A 14,727-nucleotide genomic window follows, 5' to 3' on the forward strand; every position below is an offset into this window, starting at 1 on the left:
CATGAAGATACTGCCATCCACTAAATAGTAGTAGAGGAAGACAACATAATTTTCTGGAACTAGTCCCATTTTGCCTTCATAAGTTGCCTTTAACCATCCTGGTTCCACTGATGGGTCCATGCTGGAAAATATCGCTCCTTGCGGGAAGGAAAACTCATGCTGTGCTCTGCTTTACAGGAGTACATGGCTTTGGCTTGGTGCCCAGAAGAAACTGGCTTAGGTGAACCAACATTTTCAAACAGTTGAGCTTTTGCTGCCACTACTGAGCCAGTACGCTGATAGCCATTGCTTGAGGCGGTGTCTAGTCTTAACCTGCTGCACATTTTTGGAGGCAGGTCTGGGTTTGAAGCTTTGGGTGTCTCCTTGGAACCTACAGAAGTTAAGCTTTGAATAGATGCACTGTTGCTTGTGTTTCCTTCAGCTGCAGAGATGGATCTGAGAGAAGAAGCAGAAGCTCTTTTCAGTCCTGAAAGCCTATAAGACCCTTTCTTGACTAGGTCTATGGGTGGGGAAACGTCCCTGGGCTAGTGACCGAAGCAACACTCTGGCAATCTGATTCTGCATCTGTCTTGGTTGCATCTTCTCTAGAAATTGATTCAGGACTGGTTGTCCAGAGACCAAGGCTTTTCTGTCCATGGGAAGATGACGGGGTTGCAATCCAAGGAATCCCTCCAGATTTCTCCCTGGGCTGGCAGGAAGCTGACTTTGTAGTGCTATTTTGTTCCGAGGAAAGAGAAGAGAGTGACTTGATGCTCCCCATGGGGGTGCTGTCTGGGCTGCTGCTATAGGAGTCACTATCAGATTCAGCCAGGCATGGAGTACACCTCCCTCTGGGCTTCCTAGAGCCTGTAGAGAGGCAGATTGCTTGTGTCTTTTGGGATCCAGATCGAGACTGAGGCTTAGGAAGAGGAATGCTTGGGTCTAGAGCAGTATGAAAAATTGTTTCATCGTGCTCTGTAAGAATTTCTAACACAATATTCTGAAATTTAATATTCACCATAGAAGCTACAGTTTATTCTTGTGCTCTCATTAGAGTTGGGAGAAATATGGCACCAAGATTTGAGACAGTCATGAGATTTTGTTGGCTGTGCAGTGATACTTTGACCAGATGTTTTATTAAGATGTCCAGCATCTCTCTGTTTTTCTCTGGCAATTTGCACACCAATGCATGTACAGCCTCCACCCTGTAGTTTTGGTCATCAGATTTAACAGCAATGATACAAATCTTTGTGTAACTTGTAAGTCATCAGTGGTGCTGCAAAGCACCTGAGGTAGTTTTTCAGGCCACTCATTGTCTTATTGTCCCACAGTTCAATATCAATATCAGGAGGGGATTTAGGAGAAAATAAGATATTCACAAGTTTTTGAACTTTGGAGTTCACTCCTCCTATTCAGTAGAGGCCTAAAACGGTGATACCGCTTGTTTCCACAGCTTGAATGCAGTTTCTCACAAAATTGAACCCTGCTTCATTCAAATACCTTTCTTCTTTCTTGCTTATGTCAGGAAGAGTATAAATCCTTTCCTTCCCATCCATGGCTTCAAGCCAGAGTTTCCTATTAGCTTCTGAGAAGGCCTGTAATGTGATGATCCCATGGCTTTCAACTACTTGTATGTAGAAGCAGAATTGTTTGTCAATTGAATCTGTCTTTCGTCAGATACAAGATTTTGAACATTTCCGGTGAGCTAGTAACAAGGCTGTTTAATCCACGTAAAACCAAGCAGTCGTTTCTCCTGGACATATGGATAGCCTTCCATCGTCCACTGGCTGGGTGGTCTGTAGTCCTGGTTGGCAGATTTCATCCTTTGCATCAACCCCTTTACCTCTTGTCGAGTACTTTCAAAATTATTCCTTGTATTCTGCAAGTCAAACTGCAGCTGTTGCTTATGCGGTGAAAATCCTGGGCAAGTTCATATCCCTTGTGATAAAAAAGTAAATAAACCCTGAAGAAATGACAAAAGCGGTTCAACAAATTCAAACTTTTTTTCTTGAACCGCTTGAATTTTAAAGACATATTCTTTTTTCTTTTATTTATTTTTATTTATTTGTTTATTTATTTATTTTGAGGCGGAGTTTTGCTCTTGTTGCCCAGGCTGGAGTGCAATGGCGCAGTCTCGGCTCACCACAACCTCTGCCTCCTGGGTCCAAGCGATTCTCCTGCCTCAGCCTCCCGAGTAGCTGGCTTTACAGGCGTGTGCCACCATGCCCAGCTAATTTTGTATTTTTAGTAGAGACGGGATTTCTCAATGTTGGTCAGGCTGGTCTCGAACTCCTGATCTCAAGTGATGCAGGCTTACAGATGAGGTGACAGTTGTGGTGTGCCAGCCCTGAGGCACCTGGACAGGCCTGAGGTCCTGCCTGGCTTGGTGGCTGGCTCTGGGACCTGTGGGACCCCAGCAGGCAGGGAGGAGGCAGTGTGGGCTGGGTTGGGGCAGAGGCTACCCTGCCACCTTGCTCTCATTTTACCTGGTATTGGGGACACAAGCTGGCCACCTTGCCAAGGTCTCGGGAATCCTGAGGTCCAAACTCCAGTGGCCAGGAGCAGGTTAGAAATGCATATTCCTGGCTGGGTGGGGTGACTCACGGCTGTAATCCCAGCACTTTAGGAGGCCGAGGCGGGTGGATCACGAGGTCAGGAGATAGAGACAATCCTGGCTAACACGGTGAAACCCCGTCTCTACTAAAAATACAAAAAATTAGCCGGGCACGGTGGTGGGTGCCTGTAGTCCCAGCTACTCATGAGGCTGAGGCAGGAGAATGGCGTGAACCTGGGAGGCGGAGTTTGTAGTGAGCCGAGATCGCGCCACTACAGGCTGGGCGATAGAGCAAGACTCCATCTCAAAAAAAAAAAAAAAGAAAAAAAAAGAAAAAGAAAGGAAATGCGTATTCCTGGGACTTAAAGCTCCTGAGGGGGTCTGGGGTGGCCTGAGTCTGCATTTCCACCTGCCCTCAGGTGATTCTGTGCAGCCTTGACTCCCCTGGTCCTGGCCTCCAAGGCCTGCCCTTTCTGAGGCCTCTGCCTTCCTCTCTCCTCTCCCTCCCTGCTCACCTAACTGACGTCCACTGAGCTGCTGGACAGGCGTCCCCTCCTCTAGGAGGCCTCCTGGCCTTCCCTCCAGCTCAGCACGATGCTGAAGAGCGACACTGGACAGTACGGCCTCCTCCCCTCCTGTGGTGCTGCTGAGCCCAGGGACAGTCACTGGCCAGTGGGAGGCAGGAAGGGGCCCAGCACTGGCTTTGCATGGCTCTCTGGGCGTGCCCCTGCCTGGGAAGTGGGAATCAGGTGAGAGGCACCTCCTCCTGGGCCCCAGGAGAGCTGGCAGCTCCATCAGACCCTCCACTGCTGTGTCATCAGAATGACATTTCTCAAACAGGGTCACCTCCAAAAGGCAGTGAGCTAGGTGCTCCTAGGTAGCACCCCAGGCAGGCCCTGCCCAGTTCTTTCACTAACCTGTCAGAGGCCAGGTGAGCAGCTTGTGTGTTCCTGGTTCAGTCCCCTGGCAGGTGTGCTGGGCAGGGCCCATTCTCAGGAGCCGTCTTGCCTACCTGGTGCAGACACACCCAGGCTATGACCTGCTCAGCAGATGTGCAGCAGGGACCCCTAGGGAGGACTCTGGGGCTGCACTGAATTCAAATCTTTATCACTTCTGTGGGCATGGATGTGGATAGCGTGGGAACGTGGCCTCTCTAGCCTCAGTGGCCTCCTCTATAAGGAAGGTATAGTAATAACAGTACCACCCAGTAGGCACCCAGTAGGAGCAGAGACATCCCTCCATTCCTTTCTCAGACCCATGGCTTGGTCCCAGACCAGCAGCACAGCAGCCTCTGGGAGCCTCTTAGAAATGCAAATTTTCCAGCAGTTCTGGATCTCCCAAGTCAGTGACAGCCCTCAGGGTGATGCCATTACAGGTTCAAATTTGAGGATCACTGGTCTAGGATGGACTCCCTCTCTCCCACTCCCCGTTTCTCTCTCCCGCTTCCTGCGCTCACTCCTGCTCAAGGGCACTTCCTCTGTGCAGCTGCTAGTTCTGAGGGCTGCCACCAGGTGTCAGGGCAGCCTCAGGAATGTTCCGGCTGCCACACCTCCCCCCTCCCCACCCCCCGCCCCAAGCCTGGCCCCTGCTGCGTCTCAGGAGAGGTCCTGAGAGGGTAAAGGGCTTCTGAGCTTCTCACAGGATGAATGCTTCCCCGTGCTTTTCTGACTGCTCAGGGTGAGTCACCTGGACCCGAAGGTGGCAGATATGTCAGCGTCCTGTGTGGTGGGGACAGGGACAGCCCCACAGCACCTAGTGGGATGTTGTGAGATTTGTGGGGCACGCCCAACTCCTCCTCTACTACTGCCGAGTCCTCACTCTCTTATTCTGCCCTAGGAGGCTTCTCCAACCACCCTGCTCTGTCCCCATTGTGACTCCTGGCCACGGCCTCTGACCCTCCACCCAGTCCAGTCCTCACGGTAGGGCCTCCGAAGGCCTGTCCTGCTGTGCCAATGCTGAGGCCGACTTTGGGCTATTGGTCCAGGCCCTGCCCGGCCCTGTAACTACACGTCCCTAACCGCCACCACAGGCTTGGTGGACCAAAAGCCTCCTACTGAACACAGCCCACGAGGCTGTGTTCCCTCCCAGCTTGCCCACTCCAGCTCCCCTGAGTTCAAGGCCAGCCCACACCCTCCCACGCACTGGACACCCTCCCGGGCGCCGGTGGAGGAGGCTGAGTAGGGCAGGCAAGGTCTCTGCCTGCAGCCACACCAACCCAGCGGCTATCCTCCCAGCGGGGCTGGGCAGAGCATCGGGAGGACTGCCCGGGTCGCGGAAGGGCGTGCGCTGGATTCCAGGCGAGGAGCTGCTGTGCGAGGCCCGCAGGCGGGCTCAGGCGGGAGTGGCTATGGGCCGTGGGCTGCGAGGGCAGAGAACTTTGGGAAGCGATTTGGGGATGGCAGCTGTGTGGCCACACCGAGGGAGCCCTTGAGATGGCTGGCTGCGGGGCGGCTATCGGGTGGGGGGAAGTGATTTCTGGCAGAGCTCCTGGGCCTTGTGCGGGGGCGCTCGTAGGTGATGCTGTGGGGCAGAGACTTAGGAGTGTGGTTGTGAAGGGCGAGATTTCTCCTAAACATCCGAGTGGGAATGTCCGGAGATCAGTTCAGAGGCCTGGGCACAGCGGTAGCAACAGAGAGCCCGGGGCGAGGCGGGTTGGGCACGTGGAGGGCATCGGTGGCCCTGCCACGTTTCAGTGGAAAGCCGAGTGAACTGGAGTTGGGGATGGGGGAGGCAGTGAGTCCAGTTCCCTGCACCTTCTGGAGCCTCCCTCCCCAGACCCCTCCTGACAGGGGCTGGGCCTCTCCCAGGGGGCCTCACGCAGCGCCGGCCCTGAGCAAAGGGGCGGTGGAGGCTGAGGGTCCAGCCCTTCGAGATCCGCGCCCGCTACTTCCGCTCTCTGCGGGGCTGTCCTTCCCTCATCGGTGCCCGCGGCGGCCCTGCGGCCGGCCCGGGAGCACGAGGGAGCCAGGGGGCACGGTCCTGCCCTCAGGAGGCTCCACGTGGACACTGCGCAGCTGGCCTTAAGGCACGCATGCGCGTGCTCATGTGTGCGTGCGTGCATGTGCGTGCTTGTTCATGTGTGCATGCGCGTGCACGTGCGCGCGCTCTTTGCCCCCACAGCGTCACTCCTGCACCCTGCATCTAATGTCCAGAGAGGTGATTATCATCTCCACTCCCAATTCACACCTGGCCCTGAGTCAGCTACATGAGTGGTCCAGGCCTGGCTGTCCTGGGTCTTGTGTGCCACGTGGCACAACACCGGGTCTGTAAGAGAAGCCGTGCCACCAGCCTTGGGAGGCAGCGCCCTGCTGGGTGGGGTCTCCAGAGGAGAGCTCCAGAGAGAAAGGCCGAGCTGCCTCCACCTCCCCCAACATCCTCCCTGAACCTCAGCAAACGCGTCTGTAAATGGGACAATGACAGCGTCCGCCTTAGAGAGTTGCTGAGGTGAGGAACGAACACCCACGGGACCCACTTACAAGACTGTTGGGCACAGAGTGCTGAGTGCTGCTCTGAGCACCACGTTTACAGACGAGGACTCAGAGCGGGAGATGCCGGTACAGCAGGGGCTCTCAGCCACCCTCTCCCAGAGGCAGGTCCCAACGGACCTCGGTGCCAGCTTGGACGCTGCGCTCAGCAGTTGTGGAGTTGATTAATAACATTCTGTCCCACATTCGCAGATTGGAAAGTAATGCCTGATTAAGACCCTAAGCATGTCACTTGTGGCAAACACTCAGGCTATCTTCGAGGGGGCAGCATTGACTTCAGGGCTGAAGGCTTGGCTAGTTTTCCTGGGACACACCTTGAAGGCAGCAGAAGCCCTGCTACCAGGAAACAGGAAAGGCCAAGGAGTTTGTGCTGGTCCTCAGGCCCTCAGCCCCTAGGAGGCTGGAGGTGGAGACTGGCCCTTAGGCGGTGGCACCATGCCTGAGCATGAGGGGACACCTGGGGCACCCTGTGAGGTGGGGGCAGAGGGGTGGAAGGCTGTGGGGAGGTGGGGGTGGACCGGCTGCAGACAGAAGAGCTACACTTTCAGTTTCTCTGTTTCCTCCAAATTACTGATCAAACCCCCTGGGGTGCTGTGGCCGCACCATGCTCCAAGCCCTGTCCTGGAGGGTTTCCTTCAGTGGGCCTGGGCCATGGGTTTCAGCAGAATGTGAGGATGAGCTGAGCTAGGAATGGGTGTGGGCACCAGGCTGGCCTTGTTCTGCCATGTGCACCGGCCGTTCTCTCTCAGCAGCCCCAGGCCACACAGCAGGGACGGCAGGAGCAGGGTTTTCTGAGGCCGGTGTAACTCCAGAGCCTGCCCTCCTCACCTCATGCAGCCGGTGGACATGAGTCCAGCCCTCCGCTGGCCACGCCCGGGCCTGCTGGATGGGCACAGCACCCCTGGGGAGGTTGGGGGTGGGGACATTCATTCATTTTAGCCATGGAAGGGAGACCTGCCTTAGCGGTCCTTGTGTTGTGTGGAGGCTGTGACCAAAAGTAAAGTGAGGGCTTCTTTGTGCAGGGTCTTAGGGCATTCTGCATTCATTCATTCCCTTAGTCCCTCATCAAACGTGCCCTGAGCAACTAACTGCTCCACACCTGGTCCTGGGTTGGGCATGGCCAGGCTCTAGGAGCTTGTCTGGTAGCTGTGCATGAGTCAGAAAATGGAGCCCCTTCCTCTAGTGAATCTCCTTGTGCCGGGTGATGGGCTGGAAGCAGAGTGCACCTGGACTGACCCCATCCCCGCTGGACCTCTGCCAGGCATTTTTGCTCCCTAAACAACCCCCACAGCCACATGAGGCACCCCGGGTAGTCAGGCCTCCTATAGCCAGGCCCTTGGCTGTGGCCTGTCATTTAGGGGCTGTCCCATCCCCTAGTAGGATCCACACTTAGGGACTCCCCGCCATCGTGCCCAGGAGCTCCCACCACCACCTGGCCCAGCCGCCCACACCTCCACCTGTGCTCCATTCTTTCCACCTCCTTTATCAACCCCCTGCCCACCTATTGCTCGTGGTTAAGCCCTGCCCTCTTCCTGGCCACATGATGTGCCTGCTCTTGGCCACCTCATGGGCTCCTTGGTGACTGTGCCAGGTCAGTGCCCCTCCTGGATCTCCTGGCCCAGGAACTCCCCATTGAATGTGCTTTCACAGCCTTCCATCAGTCCAGCCTTGCTCTGCTCAGGGATTGTGAATGCAGAGATCTGGGCCAGGTTTGAGGGTGTAGTGTGGTGGACACCTCCCACACTGCCATCTATTGGGAGGGCAGCTTGTATTGACAGTATGTATTGAAATCCTTAAAAATGTGCATACTCTGACCATGTCTTATGGGTATCCATCTCAAAAAAGATAATCCCAAAAGGGAAAAATGTCTCCTACACAAAGTTGCTCATCATGCATACCTAGCTGAAAATTGGAAACATCTTAAATGTCCAGTAATGGGAATAAAGTAAATCATGGCACAAAGAATCATTTCAGAACTAATGGAAGTAAATGAAGACCATGAAGATCATAACGGCTGAGTGAAAAACAATCAGGTGAGTGGTGCTATGCATATTAGCATAAAATCAATGTTGAATGCCCTCTGCAACGACATCCACGTCCTAATCCCTGGAACCTGTGAACACATTACCTCGTATGATAAAAGTGATTTTGCAGATGCAATTAAATTAAGGACTTTGAGATGGGAAGATTATTCTGGGTTATCCGATGAGGGAGGAACCCAGAGCCAAAGAATGCAGCAGCCTCCAGGTGCTGGAAAGAGGAGGAGCTGAATGCTCCCCCGGGAAGCTCCAAGAAGGATGCGGCACTGCTCACACTGTGATTGCTGACCTCCACAGCTGTAAATAGTAAATAAATGTGTTGTTTTAAGGCAGTACATTTGTGATAGTTTGCCACAGCAGTAACAGGGAACTAATGCCTTAGGTAAGAGTCAATTTATTGGCAGGCCAAGGTGGACTGATTGCTTGAGCTCAAGAATTGGAGACCAGCCTGGGAACATGGCAAAACCCCATCTCTACAACAAATACAAAAAATTAGCCAGGTGTGGCGGCGCATGCCTGCGGTCCCAACTACTATGGATGGAGGCTGAGGTGGGAGGATTGCTTGAACCCAGGAGGCGCAGCCTGCAGTGAGCTGAGATCGCACCACTGAACTCCAGCCTGGGCGACAGGGTGAGACCCTTCCCCCTACTCCAAAAAAGTGTTCAATTTCTTTAATGGTTCTAGGACCATTCCGAATATTTATTTTATCATGGTTTGAGTTTGGTCATTTGTGGTTTTCGAGGAATTGGTCCATCCCTTTTAAGTTGTCGAATTTGTGAGTGTAAAGTTGTTCCAGATATTCCCTTATTAGCTGTTCAGTGGCGGCGGGAGCAGCAGTCATGGCTCGGCTTCATTCCTGACATGGGTAATTTGTGTCTTTTCTCTTTTGTCAGCTTTTAAAACAGATTTGTTAATTGCTTTTTTCTTTTTTAACTTTTCTTTACTAGAACAGTAGAAAACAAACAAAAAGCAAGCATGGGAGGGAAATAATGAAGAGGAGAAAATGGGAAATAATGAAGAGGAGAAATCAGTAAGATGAAAATTTCTCCTCTTCATTATTTCCCTCCCATGTTTGCTTTATTTTGTTTTCCTTTTCCTAGTTTCTTGAGTAGGGACTTTGATTGTTGACTGGACACTTTTTCTCTTTAATTAATGCAAGCATTCAGTGATATAAGAATCTCAACACTGCTTTTGGTACATCCCACATATTTTGATATGTTCTATTTTAATTTTCACTCAGTTCCATGTATTTTTAATTTCCTTTGAGATTTCCCTTTTCACCTATGGATTATTTAGAAGTATGTTGCTTACTTTTTACATGATTGGAGTTTTTCTGTTTTCTTTCTGTCATGGATTTATGGTTTTATTCCATGGTCAGGGAATGTACTCTGCAGATTTCTGTACTTTAAATTTTGTTGAGACTTGTTTTATGGCACAGGACAATGTCGGCCTTGGTGGATGTTTCATAGATGTTTGAAAATAACTTGTAGCTTGCTATTGTTGCATGCAGTGGTTCTGTTGGTTGATTGTGTTGCTCTGATGTTCTCTCCTTGCTGATTTTCTGCATCATTGTTTTATCAGTTGCTGAGAAAAGGATTAACTCAAAATGGATCAAAGACCTAAATTTAAGTGTAAATTTCAATTTATTTTAAAGTGCAGAATTCAGTGGCATTAAGTACATTCAAATGTGGTGCACCTATCACCACTATTTCTGGAACTTTTTCATAACCTCAAACAGTAGCTCTGTATTCATTAAGCACTAAACCCTATTCTATGCTCTCCCCATCCCTAGGTAGCCTCTATTCTACTTTCTGTTTCTATGAATTTGCCTATTCTAGATACCTCATATAAATGGAATCATGCAATATTTGTCCTTTTGTGATTGGCTTATTTCACTTAACATAATGCCTTCAAGATTCATCCGTAGCAATGTGTCAGAATTTCTTCCTTTTTAAAGGCTGAATAATACTCCATTATATGGCTATACCACATTTTGTTTACCCATTCATCTGTTGATAGACATTTGGGTTGTTTCTATCTCTTAGGTATCATGAATAATGCTGCTATGAACATTGGTGTACAAGTATCTTCTTCAGTTTTTTCTTTTTTTCTTTCTTTCTTTCTTTCTTTTTTTTTTTTTTTTAGAGATAGGGTCTCATTATATTGCCCAGGCTGGTCTCAAACTCCTGGGCTCAAGCCATCCTCCTGTCTTAGCCTCCTGAGTAGCTGAGATTACAGGTATGTGTCACCACATCCAACTTAGTTCTTTTGAGTACATACCTAGGAGTGAGATTTCTGGGTCACAGAGTAATTCTATGTTCAGCTTTTTAAGGAATGGCCAAACTATTTTCCAAGTGGCTGCACCATTTTAAACTTCTATCAACATTGCATGCAGGTTCCAATTTCTCCATGTCCTCACCAACACTGTTATCTTGTTATTTTCCTTTTGCTATTATTTTAATTTTTGTAATAGCCATCCCAGTGAATATGAAGTGGTAACTCAGTGTGATTTAGGTTTGTATTTCCCTAGTGACTGATGATGTTGGGCATCTTTTCATGTGCTTGTTGTCTATTTGTATATCTTCTTTGGAGAAACGTCTATGCAAATCCCTTGCCCAGTGTTAATTTGGTTGAATTTTTTTGTTCAGCTGTAGGAATTTTTGTATATTCCAGATATTAATCACTTATCAGATACATAATTTGAAACTTTCTGCCATTCCATGAATTATCTTTTTACTCTGTTGATACTGTAGTATCCTTTTATGCACTAATGTTTAAATTTTGATGGAATCTGATTTATCTATTTTTCCTTTTGCTGCCATGCTTTTGTGGTCATGTTTAAGCAATTATTGCCAAATTCAAGTCATGAGGATTCTTTCCTATTTTTTCCTAAGAATTTTGTAGTTTTAGCTTTTACGTTTAGGTCTTTGATACGTTTTGAGTTGATATTTGTATGTGAGGTGAGGTAAGGTAAGGGTCCAATTTCATTTTTTTGCATATGGATATCTAGTTTTCTCAGCACCATTTGTTAGTAAGACTGTTCCCATTCAATAGTCTTGACAGTATAGTAGAAAATCAGTTGAAAATCAATGTGAGGGTTTATTGCTGGGCTTTGTATTCTATTTCATTGGTCTATATTTCTGTCCTTATGCCAGTACCACACTTTTGATTACTGTAGTTTTGTAGTAAGTTTTGAAATCAAGAAATGTGGATCCTCCAAGTTTTCCAAGATTGTTTTAGCTAATCAGGGTCCTTTGAAATTCCAAATGAATTTCAGAATGGATTTTTCTTTCTTTTTTTTTTTTTTTGAGACAGAGGAGTCTTGCTCTGTCGCCCAGGCTGGAGTGCAGTGGCAGGATCTCGGCTCACTGCAAGTTCTGCCCCCCAGGTTCACGCCATTCTCCTGCCTCAGCCTCCTGAGTAGCTGGGACTACAGGCACCCGCCACCACACCCGGCTAATTTTTTGTATCTTTAGTAGAGACAGGGTTTCACTGTATTAGCCAGGATGGTCTTGATCTCCTGACCTCATGATCCACACGCCTCAGCCTCCCAAATGCTGGGATTACAGGCGTGAGCCACCACGCCCGGCCTAGAATGGATTTTTTCTAAGCTGCAAAAAAATGCCATTAAGATTTGGATAGAGATTACACAGAATTTTTAGATCATGTTGGGTAGTATTGTCATCTTAACTATATCGAGTTTTCCCATCCGTGAACACAGAATATCTTTCCACTCATTCAAGGCTTCTCTCGTTTCTTTCAGCACTCTTTTATACTTTTCAGAGTACCAGTCTTCTGCCTCCTTGGTTTAATTTATTCCTATTTTAACTTTTGTGGTGTTACTGTAAATGAAATTGTTTTTTAAATTTCCTTTTCAGATTGCTTATTGCTAGTGTGTAGAAATACAACTCATTTATGGGTGTTGGTTTTGCTGATTTAGTTTACTTAGCCCTGTGTGTGTGTGCGCGCTCATGTGAAAGTAATTCTAGGGTTTTCTACATATGTCATCTGTGAAGAGAGATACTTTTACTTCTTCCCTGACAAATTGGTTATCTTTTATTTCCCTTTTTCCCCTAATTGCTCTAGCCGTAACTTTCAGGACTATGTTGAATAGAAGTGGTGAAAGTGGGTTTCATTGTCCTCATCCTGATTGTACAGGGAAATTTTTTGGTCTTTCACCATTAAGTATGATGTTAACTGTTTTTTGTATGTGGACTTTACGTTGCGGACATTCCTTTCTGTTCCTAATTTAATGTTTTTTATCACGAAAGGGAGTTGGATTTTTTTCAAATGCTTTTTTTTCTGCATTCTGTTCATGGTCCCCTACTTTATCCTGTTAATATGGGAGTGATTGCTTGATTTTCACATACTGGGCCACCTTTTCATTCCAGGGATAAATTCCATTTTGTCATGGTTTTTAATCCTTTTATTATGCTGCTGAATTTGCTAGCATTTTGTTGAGGATTTTTGCATCAAAATTCCTAAAAGACATTGGTCTGTAGTTTTCATTTCATTCATGTCTCCACAGTCAGACAGTATAGTGTCTCTGTCTGACTGTGGTATTAGGATAATGCTGGCTTCATAAGATGAGTTTGGAAATGTTCCCTCCTTTTCATTGTTTTGAAAGATTGTGAGAAGGACTGGTGTTGATTCTCACATAAATGTTTGGTATAATTTAAAAGTAAAGCCATTTCTCCTGGGCTTCTCTTTGTTGGGAGGTTTTTGACTTACTGATTCAACCTCCTTACTTGTTATAGGTCTATTCACATTTTCTAACTCTTTTCACATTGGTTTTGGTAGATTTGTACATTTCTAGGAATTTGCCTATTTCACTGGGTTATCCAGTGTGTAGGCATGCAGTTGTTCATTATATTCTCTTATAATCTATCAATTTCTGTATAATCAGGAACAATGTCTCTTCTTTCGTTTATGATTTCAGTAATTTATCCTATTTTTTTCTTAGTAAATATAGCTACAGATTTGCCAATTTTGTTGATCTTTTCAAATAACCAACTTCTGGTTTCATTGATTTTTCTATTGTTTTCCTATTCACTATTTCATTAATCTTCACTCTAATCTTTTTTTTTTTTTTTTGAGACAGAGTCTTGCTCTGTTGCCCAGGCTGGAGTGCAGTGGCGCGATCTCGTCTCACTGCGAGCTCCGCCTCCCGGGTTCACGCCATTCTCCTGCCTCTGCCTCCTGAGTAGCTGGGACTACAGGCGCCTGCCACCACGCCTGGCTAATTTTTTGTATTTTTAGTAGAGACGGGGTTTCACCGTGTTAGCCAGGTTAGTCTCGATCTCCTGACCTCAAGATCTGCCTGTCTTGGCCTCCCAAAGTGCTGGGATTACAGGCGTGAGCCACCGCGCCCGGCCCACTCTAATCTTTATTATTTCCTTCCTTCTGCTTGGGTTTAGTTTGTTCTTTTTTTTTTAGTTTCTTAAAATATATAATTAAATTGCTGATTTGTAATCTTTCTTCTTTCATAATGTAGGCATTTACAGCTTACATTTCCCTCTTAGCCCTGCTTTCATTACATCCCAGAAGTTTTGGTACTTTGTGTTTTCTTTTTCATTAGTATGGAGGGGTTTTCTAATTTCTGTAGTGACTTTTTCTTTGACCCACTGGTTGTTTAAGAATATGTTGTTTAATTTCCACATATTTGTGAGTTTTCCTTCTAAGAATGAGTTCTAGTTTCATTCCACTGTAATCAGATGAAATACTTTGTGATTTCAGTGTTTTAAAATTTATTATCTTTTTGTGGTTTGTTCTGTAGAATTGACATGAGAAAAAATGTATATTCTGCTATTGTTGAGTGGAGTGTTCTGTTATGTCTAATCAATTAGAATGTTGTTCAGGCCTCTGTTTCTGTATTGATCTTCTCTCTAGTTGTGCTATCCATTATTTTAAATGAGGTATTGAAGTCTCCAACTATTATAGCATTGTCTGTTTTTTTCCTTCAATTCTGTTGATTTTTGTTTCATATATTTTGGGGCTCTGCTGCTAGGTGTTTATATTTTATAACTATATCTTTTTGGTGGGTTGAAACTTTTATCAAATGAGTCTTTGTGTCTTGTAATCTTTTTGATTTAAAATCTATTTTGTCTGATTACAATATGGCCACGCAGCTTTTTCTTTCTTTTTTGAGACTGACTCTCGCTGTGTCTCCCAGGTTGGAGAGCAGTGGCATGATCTCAGCTTACTGCAACCTCCGCCTCCCAGATTCAAGCAATTCCCCTGCCTCAGCCTCCTAAGTAGCTGGGATTACTGGCATTTGCCACCATGCCCTGCTAAGTTTTGTATTTTTAGTAGAGACGGGGTTTCTTCATGTTGGCCAGGCTGGTCTTGAACTCCTGACTTCAGGTGATCCAGCTGCCTCAGCCTCCGAAAGTGCTGGGATTATAGGCATGAGCCACCATGCCTGGCCTACTCAGCTTTTTCTATCAGCTATCTTTTTCCATTGTTTACCTTTGTAATGTAATATCTTTTTCCATAATTTTACTTTGAATGTCTTTGTATCTAAATGTTTTATAGGCAGCATATAGATGGATCATGTTTTTATTTGTTTATTTATTTTGAGATGGAGTCTTGCTCTGTTGCCCAGGCTGGAGTGCAGTGGCACAATCTTGGCTCAATGCAACCTCTGCCTTCTGGGTTCAAGCAATTCTCC

At 47.1% G+C, this 14,727-nt stretch overlaps 1 pseudogene; it reads right to left on the reverse strand.

Annotated features, from left to right (window-relative positions):
• Positions 1–1,391, reverse strand: LOC104001962 (rho GTPase-activating protein 42-like; annotated as a pseudogene).
• Between the last annotated feature and the right edge of the window lie 13,336 nt (positions 1,392–14,727).

The sequence above is a fragment of the Pan troglodytes genome, chromosome 13, assembly GCF_028858775.2.
Source record: "Pan troglodytes isolate AG18354 chromosome 13, NHGRI_mPanTro3-v2.0_pri, whole genome shotgun sequence".
Taxonomy (NCBI): domain Eukaryota; kingdom Metazoa; phylum Chordata; class Mammalia; order Primates; family Hominidae; genus Pan; species Pan troglodytes.